The sequence below is a fragment of the Sinocyclocheilus anshuiensis genome, unplaced genomic scaffold (assembly GCF_001515605.1).
Source record: "Sinocyclocheilus anshuiensis isolate Anshui unplaced genomic scaffold, SAMN03320099.WGS_v1.1 scaffold87, whole genome shotgun sequence".
Classification (NCBI taxonomy): Eukaryota; Metazoa; Chordata; class Actinopteri; order Cypriniformes; family Cyprinidae; genus Sinocyclocheilus; species Sinocyclocheilus anshuiensis.
Genome location: NW_015549609.1, coordinates 650,028 through 668,146, shown reverse-complemented (window position 1 = coordinate 668,146; position 18,119 = coordinate 650,028). Strand labels below are relative to the sequence as shown.

At 36.7% G+C, this 18,119-nt stretch overlaps 1 long non-coding RNA gene across 2 annotated transcripts; it reads right to left on the bottom strand.

The window, feature by feature from the left end:
- Nucleotides 1-3,618: 3,618 nt before the first annotated feature.
- On the bottom strand, nucleotides 3,619-17,552 carry LOC107659127 (uncharacterized). 2 transcript variants are annotated; one of them, XR_001630878.1, is made up of 3 exons: nucleotides 17,248-17,552; nucleotides 3,930-4,163; nucleotides 3,619-3,817 (listed from the first exon to the last, which is right to left on the bottom strand). It is a non-coding gene; the product is annotated as an uncharacterized LOC107659127 (long non-coding RNA). The 2 variants fall into 2 exon arrangements; XR_001630879.1 differs by having other exon boundaries at nucleotides 3,619-3,780.
- Nucleotides 17,553-18,119: the final 567 nt, after the last annotated feature.

The following is an 18,119-nucleotide window of genomic DNA, read 5'->3' as shown; positions in this document are numbered from 1 at the left end:
CAGATTGAGAATGAACTCACCCCAGTAAACCCTATACAACCTGAAAATAAATCATGTAGGCACAAAGGTGCAGTTGCTGCATAAATGCATTTGTGCCCCCTCTGAGCAACATTAAACAGTCTGTGTAAAGACACCTAAATGGCACGTCAGAACGCGCGCTTCTGTGCCACCTTTGCTGTGTAAATTTGTTATAGGTGTCTTACACAGTCTGTTTACTGCAGCTCAGAGGTGGAATAAATGCATTTACACAGCAACTGCACCTTTATACAGTAGTTTGATACTAGGGGCTGAGGTGGGCCAGAGCAGGCAGAATTTAGTATGGCTTTTATGCAGCATTACATCTTTACACACAATTATGAGCAGGCATAGAGCAGCCTTAACTCGGCTGTGTAAAGACGTCTTTTGAAGCAGTTTGTAACAGCCTTCCTATCTGAAATGAGCCTCAAAATCCTGTGTATGTAGGAAGCACCTCTACATAAGGCATCTTTACACAGCCAAGTTAAGGCTGCTCTATGCCTGCTCAAAATTCTGTGCAAAGATATAATGCCGCATAAAAGCCATACTAAATTAAGCCTGCTCTGACCAACCTTAGCACCTAGTACCAAAGCATACAGTAGCATTTGCATCTGTGTAAATGCATTTATGCCACTTCTGAGCAGCATTAGGCAGTCTGTGTAATGACACCTAAATGGCACTTCAGAAGCACCTCTGCAATGTATATTTGGCGATGGTGTGCTTCTCCTCTAATCTATCTTTATAAACTCCTAAAACATTATTCTGGTTTTGCATGACGGCTTTATAGTGCCAATCTTAAAGTCAGCATCCAAAGGCCATGCATTACTGTATGTCTTTGCCTTTTCTTATTAGGCGTCATTTTGTTGTTAAAACTCCAAGAACTATGACTCATTGTCCTTGCTTGGTGGAAGATCTTAAGGGAGATTAGGCTATGACAAGATAGGGGGTGAGAGCTTTTCATCCATGTGTGTGTGTGTGTGTGTGTGTTTTGAGTTTGGACTTCCAGTGTAAGGTTACTCTTCACTCAGTGTCTTTCCCTTAGGCCCCAGACAACTTAGTCTGAGCATGACCTCACTCCATGGTGATGAGTAAAAGAACAAGATAACAGAGATACACTCAATCATAATGTCCACAGTCCCATCCAAAAGGGAAAACGGACTTCCAGTAACTAGAGAACTGGGAGCATGACAAAGACTTGGGGGTTGACGGGTGGAGTTTGGATGCCGTAAATACTCTCTCGGTAGGCACTGAGGAGATGACAGTTTGCTGTGAAGGTCGGACTTCCAATGCGAGTCATACGAAAGTTAAATACGTTCAGGGGGTGGCATGATATTTTTATGTGATTGTGGTAAGTCCAGTCTGTCTTACTTTTATATGTAGGTGTTATGTACTTGGTAACAGTATTTAGTTCATTCAAAGTTTAAGACTTTAGTCATTAAAGGTTAATAAATCCAGTTTAAAAGTCTTTATGTTCATATTTGCCCTTAAATTAATAAATTATATGGTAAAATGTTTGCCATATTCACGTTAGGGTATTACTAAGTAAAAAGGTAGACAAATAGATAGAAAATAAATAAATTTTTAATAATCATTTTATAAATAATTGTATATATTAAAATTATTAGATTTTATTACATATAATTTTATTAGATTATTGTTTTTGTTTTTTTTTTGAAAGAAATCAAAACTTGTACCGAGGAAAGATACATTAAACTGATCAAAAGTTACAACAAAAACATTTACATTGTTACAAAAGATGTCTATTTCTAATAAATGAAGCTCAAAAAACGTTCTCATCCTGAAAAAAAGTGTATCATGTTTCCACAAAAATATTAAGCAGTATAACTGTTTTCAAGATTGCTAATAAGAAGAAATGTTTCTTGAGCAGCAAATCAGCATATTAGAATGATTTCTGAAGGATCATGTGACACTGAAGACTGGAGTAATGATGCTGAAAATTCAGCTTTGCATCACAGAAATAAATTAAATTTTAAATATATTAAAATAGAAAACAGTTATTTTAAATTGTAATAACATTTTGCAATATTGCTGTTTTTTATTGTTTATTTGAACAAATAAATGCAGCCTTAAAATTAGTGTTAATTTCGTTAACGAAGACTACGACAAAAAATGTTCGTTGACAAGCTTTTTTCCCCATGACTAAGACGAGACGAAGACGAGATGATAATAAGGTCAATAAACGATAACGAAGACTATATCAACATGCAATTTCGTTGACGAAATAAGACGAGACTAAAATGTATTCAAAAAGAAACTTTACCAAAAACCTATTTTTATTTTCGTCAAAAAAAGAAGACAAAATGTTATTGCAGGCTGCTCTACACGCCTCTACTACGCGAGCTTTCATGAATGCGGTTGCCAGATATCAAGAGTTCTAATCCCCAAATCAGAGCTTCACTGTTACATTGATATATATTCTGCCTGGTGTGTTTTGCTTATTTTAAGCAATCTGGCAACCATGCACAAACGCTCACTCCTCATTGTGGAAGCGCCGCCGACGGTGATCTGAAAACACCAACAAACAAGCTGGAGTTTAGCGATCTAAATGAAAGCGTCATTCAGCTGGTCTGTGTTCTGTCATGAGATCTCGACTGTATTGTTTGCGATTGTGATCGCTGAATAAATGCACTTACTCAACCGCTGTTGTTTTAATAGAGAAATAGGCTATTGCAATTTGGAATTACTAGGAATTTCACTGTTATAATATTTTTCGTTTGGTTTAGCTGTTTTCATAATGTAGACAGCGAGATTGCATAAATATTTGGTATTAAATTATATAATAAAAAGCCTATAATAAATCAGTAAACTAGATGAGGTAAAATACACTATGTATGTGTCCACATTCTATTGATTTGTGCTTATGGTGAAAGTACAATACCTGAAATGCAAAAGTAAATTTCTTTTATTTATTATAGATTATAATTTTGAGAAAAAATATTTTTTATCAGTTTAACCATTATACAGAATGACGAAAATGTGACTAAGATTTCATTGACTAAAACGCTCATACATTTCATTGACTTAAAATTGACTAAACAAAAACAGGACAAGGTTGTCTAAATATGATAACTAAAATGGACATTTGAGTAAGACTAAGACTAAATTAAAAATGGCTGCCAAAATTAATACTGTACTGTTAATTAATAATAATTTTATTGCTAAAATGTCAAGTTTTCATTGACTAAAACTAGACTAAAATACTTCAGGTTTTCTTGGACTAAAACTAGACTAAAATGTTGAGACTTTTAGTCGACTAAAACTAAATAGGATAAGGTTGACTAAATAAGATAAAAACTAACAAGGACATTTTAACACGGGACTAAGATTAAGACTAAAATGAAAATAGCTGACAAAATTAACACTACTTAAAATAAATTTAAATATGTAATTAAAAATATTTAGTATATACACATTATTTTTCCACAATTTATTATATATATTTCACTTATTAAATTCATTTAGACTTGCATTTTTAAGTATATTTATTCCAAGTAAACAATAGCATTAATGTCAAAAACAGGCATGTAAAACAAACCTGCTCATGCAACTGTTTCCTTAGCTTTGGGATAAACACGCACCTGCACTGCACTGTTGAGGAAGCAGCTGTTCTGTCCCGGCTCATTTAGTAGTCCCTTGGTAGGGGCCAAGGATAGCATAGATCCTGGCTGGTAAGACCTGGAAAGATTGCCTCCTGGTCTCCTGAAGAACTTGGCCCATGCCATTGGATTTGGGGTATCTGCCGTCCTGCAGAAGTTTTGAGTTGTAATTTCAAGTAATTTGACTAGTCAAAATGGGAAAGGGTTGTTAAGATAGGTTAACTTGAGGATTTTAATGTCCATTTCCTACAAGTTGTAGTCAGTTATTGAGTAAAAGTGTTTATTTTTGTTACTAACCTGTATGTAAGAGGTCTCTTGATGTGTATGTCCTAGACAGGATGGTTTGATCATTCCCTGAATTGGGTTGGGGAATTAGGCGGGTTGTTGGTGGCTAGTGTGGCCATCGGGCCTTGCGAGACTCGCAGCATAGTTATGAAGGTGTCAGCTGGAATCAGTCAACCTTTAAAGGGTCGTCCATGTTTCAGACGCTGCTCTTGGAGGACATCAGCCTTAGGATGAGTAGGACTCACTCTGTGGAGAGAAGCAAAGCAATGCATGAATTCTTTAAAGAGCATTTTAACATGTCTGCTTGAATGACTCGTTACAAAAATACATCGGCATTTTGAATGTGAGCCTGGCTGATCACGTATATTGATTTCTTCAAATTGAGACACTGACAACAACAATAACACAAAACGCCATATCATTATAAAGACTTCCTTACAAATCACTAACGAGAGGAGTGGCTAAACATTCAAAACTGTGCAAAAGTCAGTAGGTCAGCTCATCCAACTGGTATTGCTGCGCTGAATAATGTTATTGTTTAACCGTTTTACGACTTTGCACCAACTTGTTTCTATGCAAGCAAGCTGATGTTACCCAACAGGAACAGACTGACAACATGACAAGGTCTTGGCAAGTGCACAGAGAAGGAATAACACACTGAACAAAATATGCAAATGTAGCTACTTTGTTGCTTCCACTTGAAAATCTAACAAAAATTCGGCAACTAGCGATGGCCTTGATACCTTAACTGTTATAATGAGTCAATATCGACACAGTAATGCTGCATTAAAGCATATCTGTTAAGTCAAGTCATTTTCAAACATAATAATGCACTGTACATATTGTAGCAGATTTACAGTAATAAACATGAAAATATCAATGTAAATATTGCAAAATTAATAAATTATGAAACAACTTTAATTTTAGTTTTAAAGCTGCTCCACAGAAGACACAAGCGTCATCGTTTAGCTCAGTTTAGTTCAATGTTGATTCAATTCAGTTCAATAAGTGTCGATGTTGCAAAGGTAATCAATTATGATAATTACATTCAGCTATAAAGCAGTTCTATAGAAGACAATACTTGTGCCATAATTCAGTTCATTTTAGTTCAATGTTGATTCAATTACAGTGTTCATCAATTTTAAAGCAATGGATCTAGCTAGAAAAAGTTCTACAGAAGGCAAGTGTCATTGTTAAGCTTAATTTTGTTCAATGTTAATTCAATTCAGTTCATTAACTGAAGTTGTTTCATAGATGATCAACTTTGAAACACTGACAAAGGCAACTCTACAGAAGACAGTAGTGTACAATAGACAGCAGTAGTTCGATTCAGTTCAAGTTTCCTCCGATAGTGTCAGTGCAGTCGAGTCAATAATATTGCTGAATATCACTGAATATCAATGGTCTTTTAACAACGACACTGTCTATCCTTCTTGTTTATTGTTTTATCATGCATCTTCATTGCAGCCAATGAGGTCTATAATACCTGGATAAAGCTAGCATTCGTTAGCATTCCCATTCATCTCAGCAGACAGAGCAAAATCCATGTGGATTCTGGAAAGCTCCAGGTAGCATATTTTTCAGTGCCCAGGAATGATTTTGACAATGCGCCAGCACTACAAATGGCTCCCTTGGGCAGTGTGCTTATTTCTGAACTAGGGAGCATTTTGAAACACACCCATGGATCTGAAAAAATGCTATCCACCCTAACTGATGCATTGGACAAGTTTTACTAAAGAACTACTCACAAAAAGAAATGAAATCTCAATAATTTCACATTTTTGGTTGATGACAACTTTGTTCGGCTTAGTGACTGAATGCAAAGTCCATTCTCCATCATGTAGCCTAACTGTTACAGCTGCAATACTCAAATCTCACAACTTTTTACTGGATTATCGTTTCTAGTAGGCCTACAGTATATCACTCGCAAGCAGTGTTCACATTGTCATTTTAAATTCGTTTCAGAGGAAGAGATCTATGAGATCATGCTGAAATAATGAATTCCTCTGATACCAATATTAAAAACAGAACAGAACATTAAGTTTCCAAAAATGTTCCACACAGGGTTAGTTGTTGGCTTGGAGATTATGGTGTGGAGTTCTGGAGAAGATCGCGGGTGGAACTGCTTGATTTGGTGAAAATAGAGCCAAAAATAAGAACATCTGGGAGACTGTTTGTTGCTTTTGGTTCTAAGTTATCCGGTTATAGCATATAGCATATCCGGTTATAGTTTTCTCAACACCCTTTAAAAATAAAGGTTCCAAAAGGGGTTTCTGCAGCAATGCTATAAAACATTTTGGCCATGGAAACTTTCAGAAAACTTTTCTTAATGTGATTGTGATTTTAATAATCTAAAAAAAAAACTTTTTCCACTATAAAGAACCATTTGTGCTTAAATATTTAGTATTTTTAGGGGATTTTATGGTACTAAATTATATTTATGCATTAGTTATGATCCATTTATTACCTGTAAACCACCTTTTTGAGCAAAGACCTAAAATTTCCAAGTTAAACTACCGTAAATCTTACATGCTTTGGAGCACAGACTTGTCTCTTTTTAAAAGAGACACATTAACAGGCAGGCTATTGCTGAAAAAAAGTTAAAGTGAAGCTTGAAAAAAGTTGTCGAAGCTTAAGTTTATTATTATCAAAAATGCACAAAAATACTATTTTAAATTTTAAAATACATTCCATTACATTACATTACAAAATACATTACATTACATTACAAAACATTCCAAAACATGTTTTACTCTACACCTTTGAGAAAATCAAAGCCATAAATCTAAACAAGCTGTGTTCCAAATTTGAAGTTGATATCTCAAAAAATGGGCTTTCAATAAGATTTTGTTTGGGCGCAGTACCAAATGCTTCCACTAGAAGATATTGGTTTCCCATTCATTTCCAATGATAATTTCCATAATTTTTCCAGTACCATTTAACCTTTTCGAATCATGCCATTAGCATGTTCACATAGCAAGTGCCCAAAACAAGTTTTGTACCATTCTGATGGTATGTTTCGGTCAAAAATTACGAAGATCACCAAAGTGTTGAAGTGAAGCTACATATTCGTGTGTCACTCACTTATGCTGCTTTTCCACTGCATGGTACGGCACGGTATGGCTCGGTACGGTTCACTTTTGGGGGGTTTTCCACTGGGTACAGTACCTGGTACTTATTTTAGTACCACCTCAGTTGAGGTTCCAAGTGAACCGTATCGTTACCAAAACGTGACGTGTAAACTCTGCTGATCACGGATTGGCCGGAGAGAATCGTCACTACCTGCGTCACTGAACTTGCGACACAAACACAACAGAACCGCTAGATTTAAATCAGCACAGCCAGCGAAGGATCGAACACAACTGTTTTGAACGAGCGCACCTTTTTTTTTTACTACAAAACAGTTTCGTTGTCTGTTGAGGAAGTACAGACGTTCCTCTCGTTGATAGCAGAGGAGCGGATCCAGCGAGAGCTTGATGGGGTGACGCGGAATGAAATAATCCCGCCCACTCTAAAGCGGTACTAAACTGCAGTGGAAACGCAAACCGAGCCGTGCCGTGCAGTACTGAGTCGTACCACGCAGTGGAAAAGCGCCATTAGAATGTCAGACATGCAACTGGAGGTTTCCTAGCATTAGAAACACATCAATAAATAAGTCTTCAAACTTGAGAAAGCATAAAGTCAGAATGATGTTGGTTATTTTTTGTACAGACCGAGCACTATCAGAGCATGTCAGTACACTGACAGAAACAGAAACCTGTTGAACTGCATTTCATTCACACTGGCATTCAAACAATTCAGTAGTTTTGAGGTGGCCAAAAGAGTTTGACCACTGGTCTATTAACAGCATTTCTTGTTATATTTAACAAAAAGCAGCATGTAAACAAGGCAAAAACACCTACGTTGAGGTTACGGGGTGCTTTTCTCGTTTGTAATGTGCTCACAGTCTGCCATAGCAACAGCATTTCAGCGTGATCACTTTAGCCACAGTGCTGCTAAAGAGCTCTTGGCTTCAGCATTAGGCTCCGTGTTCGGCCCTGGAGACACACCTCCACGAACACATCTCACACATATTCCAGTTTGGGCTAACCACAGCTAGTTTGGTACAACATAATGTTCAGGTGTTTTTGTTTTGTTTTGTTTCCCCCCTGAAACGTCTATTAATCAGTCTGTTGTTCTGATTTGAAAACACATATGAAATATAAACAAAAAGCAGCTGGTTCAATCATAAACTTCTCAACCTGCCCAAGTCATAATTCACAATGAAGATAACTTTAGGATAACATTAAGATTTTTTGCATTGTAGCATGATTTTCATGACAACTAAGTACATAATATAAAAAAAAGAAAGACAAACAGACTGGAATTCACAATTTTAACTTCCCTAATATTTCCAAGTGTTCAGTGACTATGAATTTTTATTTTGAATGCAGATTTTAATAAAAAAAAAAAAAAAAAAAAAAAAAAAAAAAAAGGTCAGACAGGATGATTTTTAATAATGTATTACAGTAAGAAAGATGCTTTTCACATTATGGTAATGGTAATTTGGTAGGAAAATGTGATGACTCATGTCAATATCTCAAATACTGAAAAGTGAAAAATAATAAAATAATGAAAACGGTTAAATATAATTCATTTTTTCTCTCTTTTGATTTTAGAGTTAAATATGGTCTTTTTTAATGAGAAGCATCCATGATATATAACTATAAAGTTTACAAGGTGAAGATAAAAGTAAATACCCGTTAAAAAGTAAAAGTAGGAATTGGATTATAAATTGTAATAAAAAAATATATATATATATTACGGACATTTCTTTTCACCCTAACACACAATGCAATACAATGTGTAATTCAAAGCACAGGCCAAACTCCAGTATAAAAACACTACGGAAAATTCCTTCATATTAACACAATACATTGTGTCCTATTTTCACAGACTTGTTTTCTAGAGTGTGGGAACTAAAAACCTCCCAAATATCACCTTCTCACATTACTTCAACTTCCATCATTCAGACTTTCTTCTTTGAATTATGCACACATTACGCACAACAGAAAATCGAACGGTTATTTACTTTTTAGGAAGCAGCATTATTTAGAGGAAGTATTAAAAAATGCTCTGGATAATGTTACTGTTTGTTAGAGGTCTCTTTTTAAACTCTCAACAAAAAGTTGATTTGATTACTCGCATCCACACACTGTCATATCTTCTTCTGCTTGGACCTCTCAGATTTCAACAACTTCTCAGCTCTAGAGAAGACCGAAACATCAGCCCCATATTTACCTCCGCAGTCATCTGCGGTCTTATCATCACTCGCAGTAATAGAAAGCAGCGAGACGCAGAGCGAACCATAGCTCCCACAATCAGGTGATGATGTAGCTGGAGAGCGGAAAATGCTGACATTATGGGTGACGTTTTTTCTCCTGAGCTCATGAGCCACGGTCATGGTCATTCATCCCAGCATGACACAAACTTGGCCAGCAAGAGCGAGGGTGAGGTAGCACAGAAAAAAAGAGGTGAATGAAAAAATACCTATCATTAGAAAGATACAGCATCCACACTGCCTACTGTATATTACCAATTAATTATAAAGAGTGAGCTAAATCTGTGCAAGATCAGATCTAGCTGATGATCACTTGTTCAGCGGTATATACTAAACCAAGCCTTACTATTACTATCAGGTTGTGGACTTTCACAAACCGCTAACTCTTTTATTGTGTAAAATAAGTGCACTTAACTGTATTGAATGTGCACTTGTAGTGTACTTTAAATGTAAAATGTATTAAAAAAAACTTTACTTGAAGATAATATAGTAATGAAATAAAGTACACTTAAGTGTACTTAGAGTATACTTTCATGACTATGTTGTACATGCTTAAGTACATTTTTAAAAAGTAAGTCAAATTGACAGTTTCACTATAAAGCACATTAACAAAAATTCTAATGGTTTTGTGCTGTAAAGAATTATACTAAGGGGGTGTTTACGCGACACTGTTTTCAGAAAAAAAATTGTTTGGAGGTTTTGGTCCCTTTACATGACAACAGGGTTTTGGGGGCCTGAAAATGCAAACTTTTTGAAAATGGGTTTCAAAGTGAAATTTTGAAAGCTATACTCTTTTTGTCTGCATGTAAAAAAAAATGTGAAAAGCGTGGCGTGTATTATGTGTTCAGTCTATAGGTATGTGCGCAGGCGCATAGTGTTTCTTTACAAAGTAACATCGCCAACTACAGGCCTGGCATGCATAATACAGCATTTTTAGTAGGTTTCACTGATCTGTATAAACGGGATCGTTTTGACAGCGTTGACATCGGAAAAACGTTTCCGTTTTTAGTACATTTTGGTAATGTAAATATACACTTATTTTGATGCGTTTACTATACTAAAAACATGTAAAGCACTTTTTATCATTTACACCTTAGGGTGTTATTTGAGCTTACATTTTAAATTATTAAATTGCAACTTCATCATTACATATAGAGATGCACTTAAGTCCTACTTAAGTGGGTGAAAAAACACAGTTCAACTAACTGCATTCAATATAAATTTAAACTATAATACATTGTCATTTAATTGCTATTAACATGCATTTAAGCGTCTGAAAAAATTACATTCAGTTGGCACTTACGTAATACGTATATTCCTTTAAAGTATAGTATTTCTATAATAAGAACTCATTTTAAAAGTATGTTAAAATGTACTTATTTTTCACAAGGGTGGAATATGAGCACAAGAAGGCATATCTAGGCGCCAGAACTTCATAGCTACAAAAGGAGACTTTCTTAGACAGTCATGATGACAGTCTGGTTTCAGTCATGTCATGTGACTCTTTCATTCCTTACCTAATGTAAGTGAGGACATCCCCCACCCTTTCTACAAAGAGCTGAAATGAACTGCACATGATATCATTTCCTGTGTTCTCTTTACGCCTTTGATCAGCTTCCTATTTACAATGATTCACTGAATCCGAGACATTTTTGTGCAAAATCCTGAAAACAAAACACGCAATGGATTTAAAGGGGTAGGGCTGCACGATTAATTGAATGCGATTGTCATGTGCATTTTGATAGTAATGCAGGTTGCTGATCACAGAACCGTGCTTCACTGAAAGATACGCATGACAATCGCAGCTTCTGTCGAATCGCGATCTTGATTCCATTTCGATTTATCGTGCAGCCCTATAAAGGGACAATTCACCCAAAAATGTTATTTCTGTGATTTACTACTCACCCTCACGTCGTTCCAAACCTGTATGAGTTTATTTCTTCTAGTTTTAGTTTGGTTTTACTATCGACTTCTACTGTGTGGAGGAAAAAAAAAAAAATGTCTCAAAATATTTTATTTCATGTTCCACAGAAGTTTTAAAAGAACATATTTTTGGGTGAACTATCCCTTTAAGTGTGTTGCAAATTTTGTTTTCAAGACCAAATGGATTGATCAAAACTTTTCTTTGTATATTATCTCCCACACTAACACAACTTCATCATCTTATTAAACTGATTTACTGGTAACTGAATATTCAAGACTTGAAGTAAAAATAATAAATGGCTCCTTCTCCTTATATATTAGTTTTATATTACCTGCCTATTAATTACCTACCATGATTACTGCTGCTCTAAGATTATAATTTCTCTGAATATGGAGCTTAAGGTGCTGTAATGTTCAAAATTCAAGGCTATGATGAAATATCTAATCACAAATGGTTTAATATCTTTCCTGTGCTAATATAAAGATCCCTCCGCAGATCGACGGAGAGGAGATTCACAGAGTAATGAAGTGCCTGCAGGTGTAAATCACTCAAGAGATCATTTTGTGCCACCATTCGTAATGTGTAACAGAAAATATACATTGATAAAATATTAAAGCTAATTTAAAAATAAGAAAATCGATTTCTGCCACACTGCCATCTACAAAGTTCAAAAGTTTAATGAGCTCCTCAGCTTTTTTTTTACTTATTGGCTCATTCTTCAACTCCTACTCAAATTTTCCACGTAACATAACTCATCATGTTTCGACTCGAAAAATAAATGTGGCCAAATTGCATCACATTCTGGTTACATATCTTTCTTATTCGAGGCAACAACACTATTTACGGATGATCTCCTTCCTTAAGAAAAGAGGACATGTATGACAAATAAAAGTAGAAGGTTGTGAAACAGATGCTACGTAACCCAACATTCTTGTGTTTCAGCAATGACAAAACGTCTGAATCACTGTACACTGACAGATTATGCAAACTAACGCACAACAACAGTAATCTGGTCTACAAACTCCCAAACAGCAATGTAATGATGCGTTTGATTGAAACGTGTATCATAATGTTGCAATGTATGATAAAAATATCTGAGGGCGGAGTCTGAAAATAATTTGTATGAGAAACAGCAGATGGACAGTTATGCAATGAAACAAACAAAGATTTTTTACATCTATAAATGATGATCCAGGCCTAAAAAAAAGCCAAGTCTTATTTAGCAACCAGATGTCAGAAGCATTTGGGAAAGACTGTGTACAAGTCATACTGAAAATGACCAAATGAGGAATACGGACAGCCACACGCCACAGCAACAAGTGCTAAAAAAACACGTCATCACTCTGAGAAGAATAACATCCTTTTCTGACAGCAAACCCACAAGAATGACACAAAAAGGAGAGTTTTGCCCTGGTGGGCTGCACTGCCGAAGCGAAACACGACACGCTCCTGAAACCCTGACACAACATTGAGGGAGCGGCAGAATTCCTTCAAGCAACAATGCTGCGGCCGTTTCCTGTGTGGGCTTCCTGTTGGTCATGCATTGCGTTCCAGCACATGGTCAACACTTTGAGTCCAGAGACACCGGGCAGGACACGGCCATTAAACACATAATACGTTCATACGAAGGTGACAAAACAACTCCCGTGTAAACAAAGACATCGACTTTTATCAGTGACTGCAGTACAATATCCTCTCTGAAACGTACTCGACTTCCTAAACGTTTCCTCGCTTCCTTTACGGTTTGCCAATAAATGTCAAATTCACAATGCGGCCACCAACTCGCTTTCCTTTCATTTTCTAACTGAAAAATGCTTTCCTCCGACAGGGTTTAAAACATTTATTCAGCTTCAGTGGCTTCATGCATTATTAGTGCGGTGCTTAGTCAGACACTTCCGGATATTCAGAGGAGGATTCCTTGTAAACAATAACAAATGAAGCAGCTGGCTGCTGTACTGAGAAGAGGACTATTTTGATTTGGTGAGATCAGCAAAAACGTCTACCGCTTTGGAAAGATTTACCCATATGCACCGGTCAGTTACTTTTGGAGTAGCATCTTGACAAGCATGAAAAAAGATAGCAGAGAAAATAAACTCTCATAAAAATTAAAGAATGGCTTGTTCTGCAGTGAGTGGGTGCCATCAGAATGAGAGTCCAAACAGCTTATAAAAACATCACAATAATAATATTGATAAATAAGTAATCCACACCACTCAAGTCCATCAGTTAACATCTTGTTAAATGAAAAGCTGCATGTTTGTAAGAAACAAATCCATCATTAAGACGTTTGTAATCCACAAGTAATCCATACGACTCCAGTCCATCAATTAACATTTTGTGAAGTGAAAAGCTGCATGTTTGTAAGAAACAAATCCATCATTAAGACGTTTGTAACTTCAAACTGTTGATTCCGGCTAAAATATGAGCCCTCTATCCATAATATTGCTTTCTCTAGTGAAAAAGTCGTCTTATTTGAATTGGGAGAGAAATATGCTCAGATCAAGCACCGTTTACAAACCAAAACAGTTTTGAACATATATGCTTATAGATTTTGATGTGAGGAGACCTATACGGTCTTTTTACGCGTTGCATCGCGCCGCGTAAACATAAAACAGCGACGAGACAAAAACATTAAAACCCATTATAAATTAGGCATTTGTTGCATCCAGTGAGGGAGACATAATTGCGGATTATAATGACTTATACTGTCTTTTTACACGCTGCGTTGCATCGCGCCGCGTAAACATAAAACCATGTCTGCATTTGTGATCGGAGAAATGAAAAACAACAAGCATTACTCTACACTGCCCAAAACTCACGTTTGAATCATCAGTGGCACATCCTTGAACAGCCGGCATTGTAGTCTACTCTCCCAGGATCAAGAAACAGTCCTCCATAAAATGCGCTGCACACATCTGAATATTTAGGTTGAACTTAGGCTTGTCGCGATAGACGGTGCTGACGGTGACACCGGTGTTAAGCCGCAACACCGGTTACGTCACTTGCCCACTGCGGCACCGATCCCCACCGTCGTTTTGATTTTTTATATTGTTTGCTGATTTTTACTTTATTTAAACTTTGTGTCATTTATTTATTTTATTTGACATATTGGTGTATGCCATGCCTCCAATCTTTCTTACTCGTTTTGCTAATAAACGTTCTATGTTTATTATTTATTTGGTTATATATTATACATGTTTAATTAGCCTATTTCCAGTTTTCTATTTAAGTTATGTTATTTTATATTAGGCATAGCCTGCCCTATAGCATGGTGTATTTTTATTTGTTTTGTTAATAAAAGTTCTGTTTTATATATAGGCTAAAGTGAGTTTGACGTTGCATTTTGTTGTTGCATTCAAGCAATTGAAGCCAAACTGCCGCTAATTCGAAATTCGCATGGCACTTTTAAGCTATTTAAGAGGGAAAATTCAAACGAACAATTGTTTTACGCCGAATTGCCGCTATTTGAAAGTTAAAGTAAAATGTGCACGCCGCTTTTACAAGCTATTTAAAAGCGAAGGAAAGCGAGGAAAAGAGGGAACGCCCCCACGGTGATACCGGTATTACGTATGTTGTCACACGTCGATTAACCGGTGGGAAAATTTCCTCACCGTCACAACCCTAGTTGAAATGTTCTGGAAAAGTGTTGTAAATTCAACTTAACCACTGATTTCTAGTCGTGTCCTCTTTTGGAAGGCCAAACAAAGTAGTATCGCTTTCACAACGAAACACACAGCGTCTCGACATGGCGGCAGCAACAATACTACAGCGAGAATAAAAGTTACACCTTCTTTCTTTGCGTGAACATTTGGGCGGCGTTATGCAAATTTTCCCACATCGTGACGTAGACATGTGGGGGCGTGTTGGAACGAGCCGTTTTAGGTAGGCGTGGCTGATTCTTAACTTTTATAAAGAATATCTCTTTGGATTTGAGATGTTAGTCTTTGCAACTTTACAGATCTTCTTTATGCACCAAGAGCTTGTAACACTCCAAAGAGAAAGGAAAAATTGAAATCGCATCATATGACCCCTTTAAGGTAAGAGTTGTACGTGTCAAAAAAGACAATCCACAGCCTCAAATGTAATGTTCATTTGGCAATGTTGTCCTTTCATGTACGATTCATAAATGTGACATCATTGTTAAGCTCGCACAAACAGTCCTATCTTTCTGGCTGAAACACGCTTGCAGTCACATGCACAAATCTGCACACGCCTATGCAAAAACTATGAGCGCATTGCACTGCGGTAGTTACAGGACATATTGAAACCTATCCTAGTTTCCACAAACTCGATCTGCATAACTGGCCTTTTCACGAAACTCCTCCCTGAATATTTCATTCATTTCCACCAGGAGACACCTTGGCAGGGTACAGATGCGAACTGATCTGAAATCAGTGTTTTCTACAGATCTGCAGGCGGTTAGGAAACTGAACTGATCCCAGATGAGAAGGGCCACAGTGGAAGACGCAGCCGGTTCTGCCGCATGCCGTCTCGATTTCACTGGTGTGGGGAGAAACGTAGGCACCAGCAGATCAAATACGAGCATGATGAAAAAGGCAAAATGCTAGAAACTAAACGAATGTTGCCCAATCGTACAATATTCTTTTTTTTGTCAATACAAATATCTATGATTTGTTTACTCGGACTAAAAAGTCACCACACTAATAAAAAAAAAAAAACGATTTTTGAAGCATAAATACTAATGGCATATAAATATCCTGAAGGATCAGACGGAAAGCAATGCAATTTTCTTGTCTAACTAAATGAGCCAAAGAAAAGCTGACATAACTAGCCTTGTGCATAAGTGCCAAACTTCTGCAATCGCATGGTGTTCAAATGAAATGCACGGGCAGCAAACTTTAATGAGAAGAGTGCTTTGGCAGGTGTGCGGAGCCAATTTAATCAGCTGTAATGTTTGTTGCAAAGAAACAAACAACATTTGCATTCCCAGATGCAATCTCTCTCTCTCTCTCTCTCTCTACATATATATAAACAGCAAAACTACAACAAAATCCTCAAAACCTGATATGATAATTTATCCATTTTCATTCAGTTATTTTTACTCTCCAAGGACATAGCAATAATATTCAAAAATTAATTGCATACAAAGCTAACGTTGAACTAATCAGTCGTTTTCATTTACACTTCGAGAATTCATTTTTAATCAGCATGTGCGTATTGCTTTCCAGTAAATACTTAATAATCTTGAAAAGATTTCCTTTTTAAATGCAGATTTATTTGAGAAGCATAACGGTGAGACAACTATTTTTGTCTCGATTTTCAGCAAGAAACGCACTATACTCAAAAAGAAGAAAATGTGTACATGTTTAAGAAAATTAAACTCAAGATATGTCCTCTATACAAATCTATTATATTTGGATTTTTTCCTTTTCTTGTTCTTTTAAGGATGTTTGGATATTTTTAGTGGAAGGCAATACAAACAAACTGATTAAGAAAATTGATAATAAGATGATTTTTGCACCACATTATTCTTGTCTCAAATACCATTAAATACCCATACGTAAATGCATTTACCTGTATTTCTGACACTGTCTTCATTTAAATGATTAAAATACAATTCCAATATAAGTGAGGCACGAAACACAAATACTGCTATCAGTAAGACAAGTTTCTCACTGATGTAAATAAGTTACATTTCATTGGGATACAGCAAATGTATAGATACATTTGTTCAATAGATTCAGCTTTTTAGTATTTTATCTAGTATTGTATAGTAGCATCAAGTACCAAAGCGGATTCAGACCCAGCAGTAGAGACATCAAGTGGTGCTTAACTACTGAACTTAACTACTGAAAATATGAATGTTAAGCTACTATACAAACACGACGGCTACGCCACATTACACGTGCTCTGTACTTATTAAAAGAAGCAGGAGTTTGCCATGTAAAAGCTCTAAATGTAAACAGTAACGCAAGTTGCAATGCTAGTTTTGCTGCGAAATGTTGCGGCGCGTCTACCTGACTCAGGTGCATTTCCGCCGCATGCGCACTGACGAATGAAACATGGCGAAGAAAAGTTTGACCAAAACAAAATGTACTGACATGACAAGAGACACGTCTACTCACCACACGAACAATAAATAATTGATATCCCTTTTTTTCCCTTTCAGTGTCCAGTGAAATAGTTTACGGTGTATCAAAAATTCCTATTGACTCCTGCTGAATTTTGGCGTCAAACTGCTGGACGGAAAAAAGCGGAAGCGCCAGACGACTCACCAAAATACATTGGTACAGATGTGCACTACGAACATAACACCATAAGCACCTTCGCTCTTATGACTTAATGTTGTTTTCACTCTTTCTTTAGTTAGTTAAAATCCTGTAATGTGAAGTGGACGGTCCCCGCAGTAGTCCTGTGTGCAGTACTGACTTGACTGACTGACTGACTGACTGCGGGCACCTGAATTTCCAGCTGGTTTCGGTGCTGAGGTGAAACTCCGCCTCTCCTCTACAATACAGTGTGTACTGCAGTCTATCTGTCCAAGTGCAGCACGTCGAAGGGAGGAGTTTCTTCTTTCTCACACTTTTCCTCTGCTGCGTCGACACGGAGCAGCTACTGGAGAGACTCATTTTGGTGGCTGTGTTTCAAACCTTACTGGGCTTCTAGACTGTAGAATTTTAGTGCATAACGGCGCGTCAGCTGAGCTAGTAACCTATGATTGCGTGAAGTGAGTTGAACGGAACGGAAACAATAGGCTACTGTCTAGTAGGGCTGGGCGATATTGCCAAAAAAATCATATCTTGGTGCTTTTTGGCTGAAATGCAATACGGTATCGCGCTATTTTATCACGATAAATTTTTTTTTGTATTTGCATATATTTGTAGCCTATGAAACATCCGATATGAGCTGAACGGAACTATCAAAATACTTTCTAGTAGGCTAGGGCTGGGCAATATGGCCAAAAAAATCATACCTCTGTGTTTTTGGCTGAAATGCA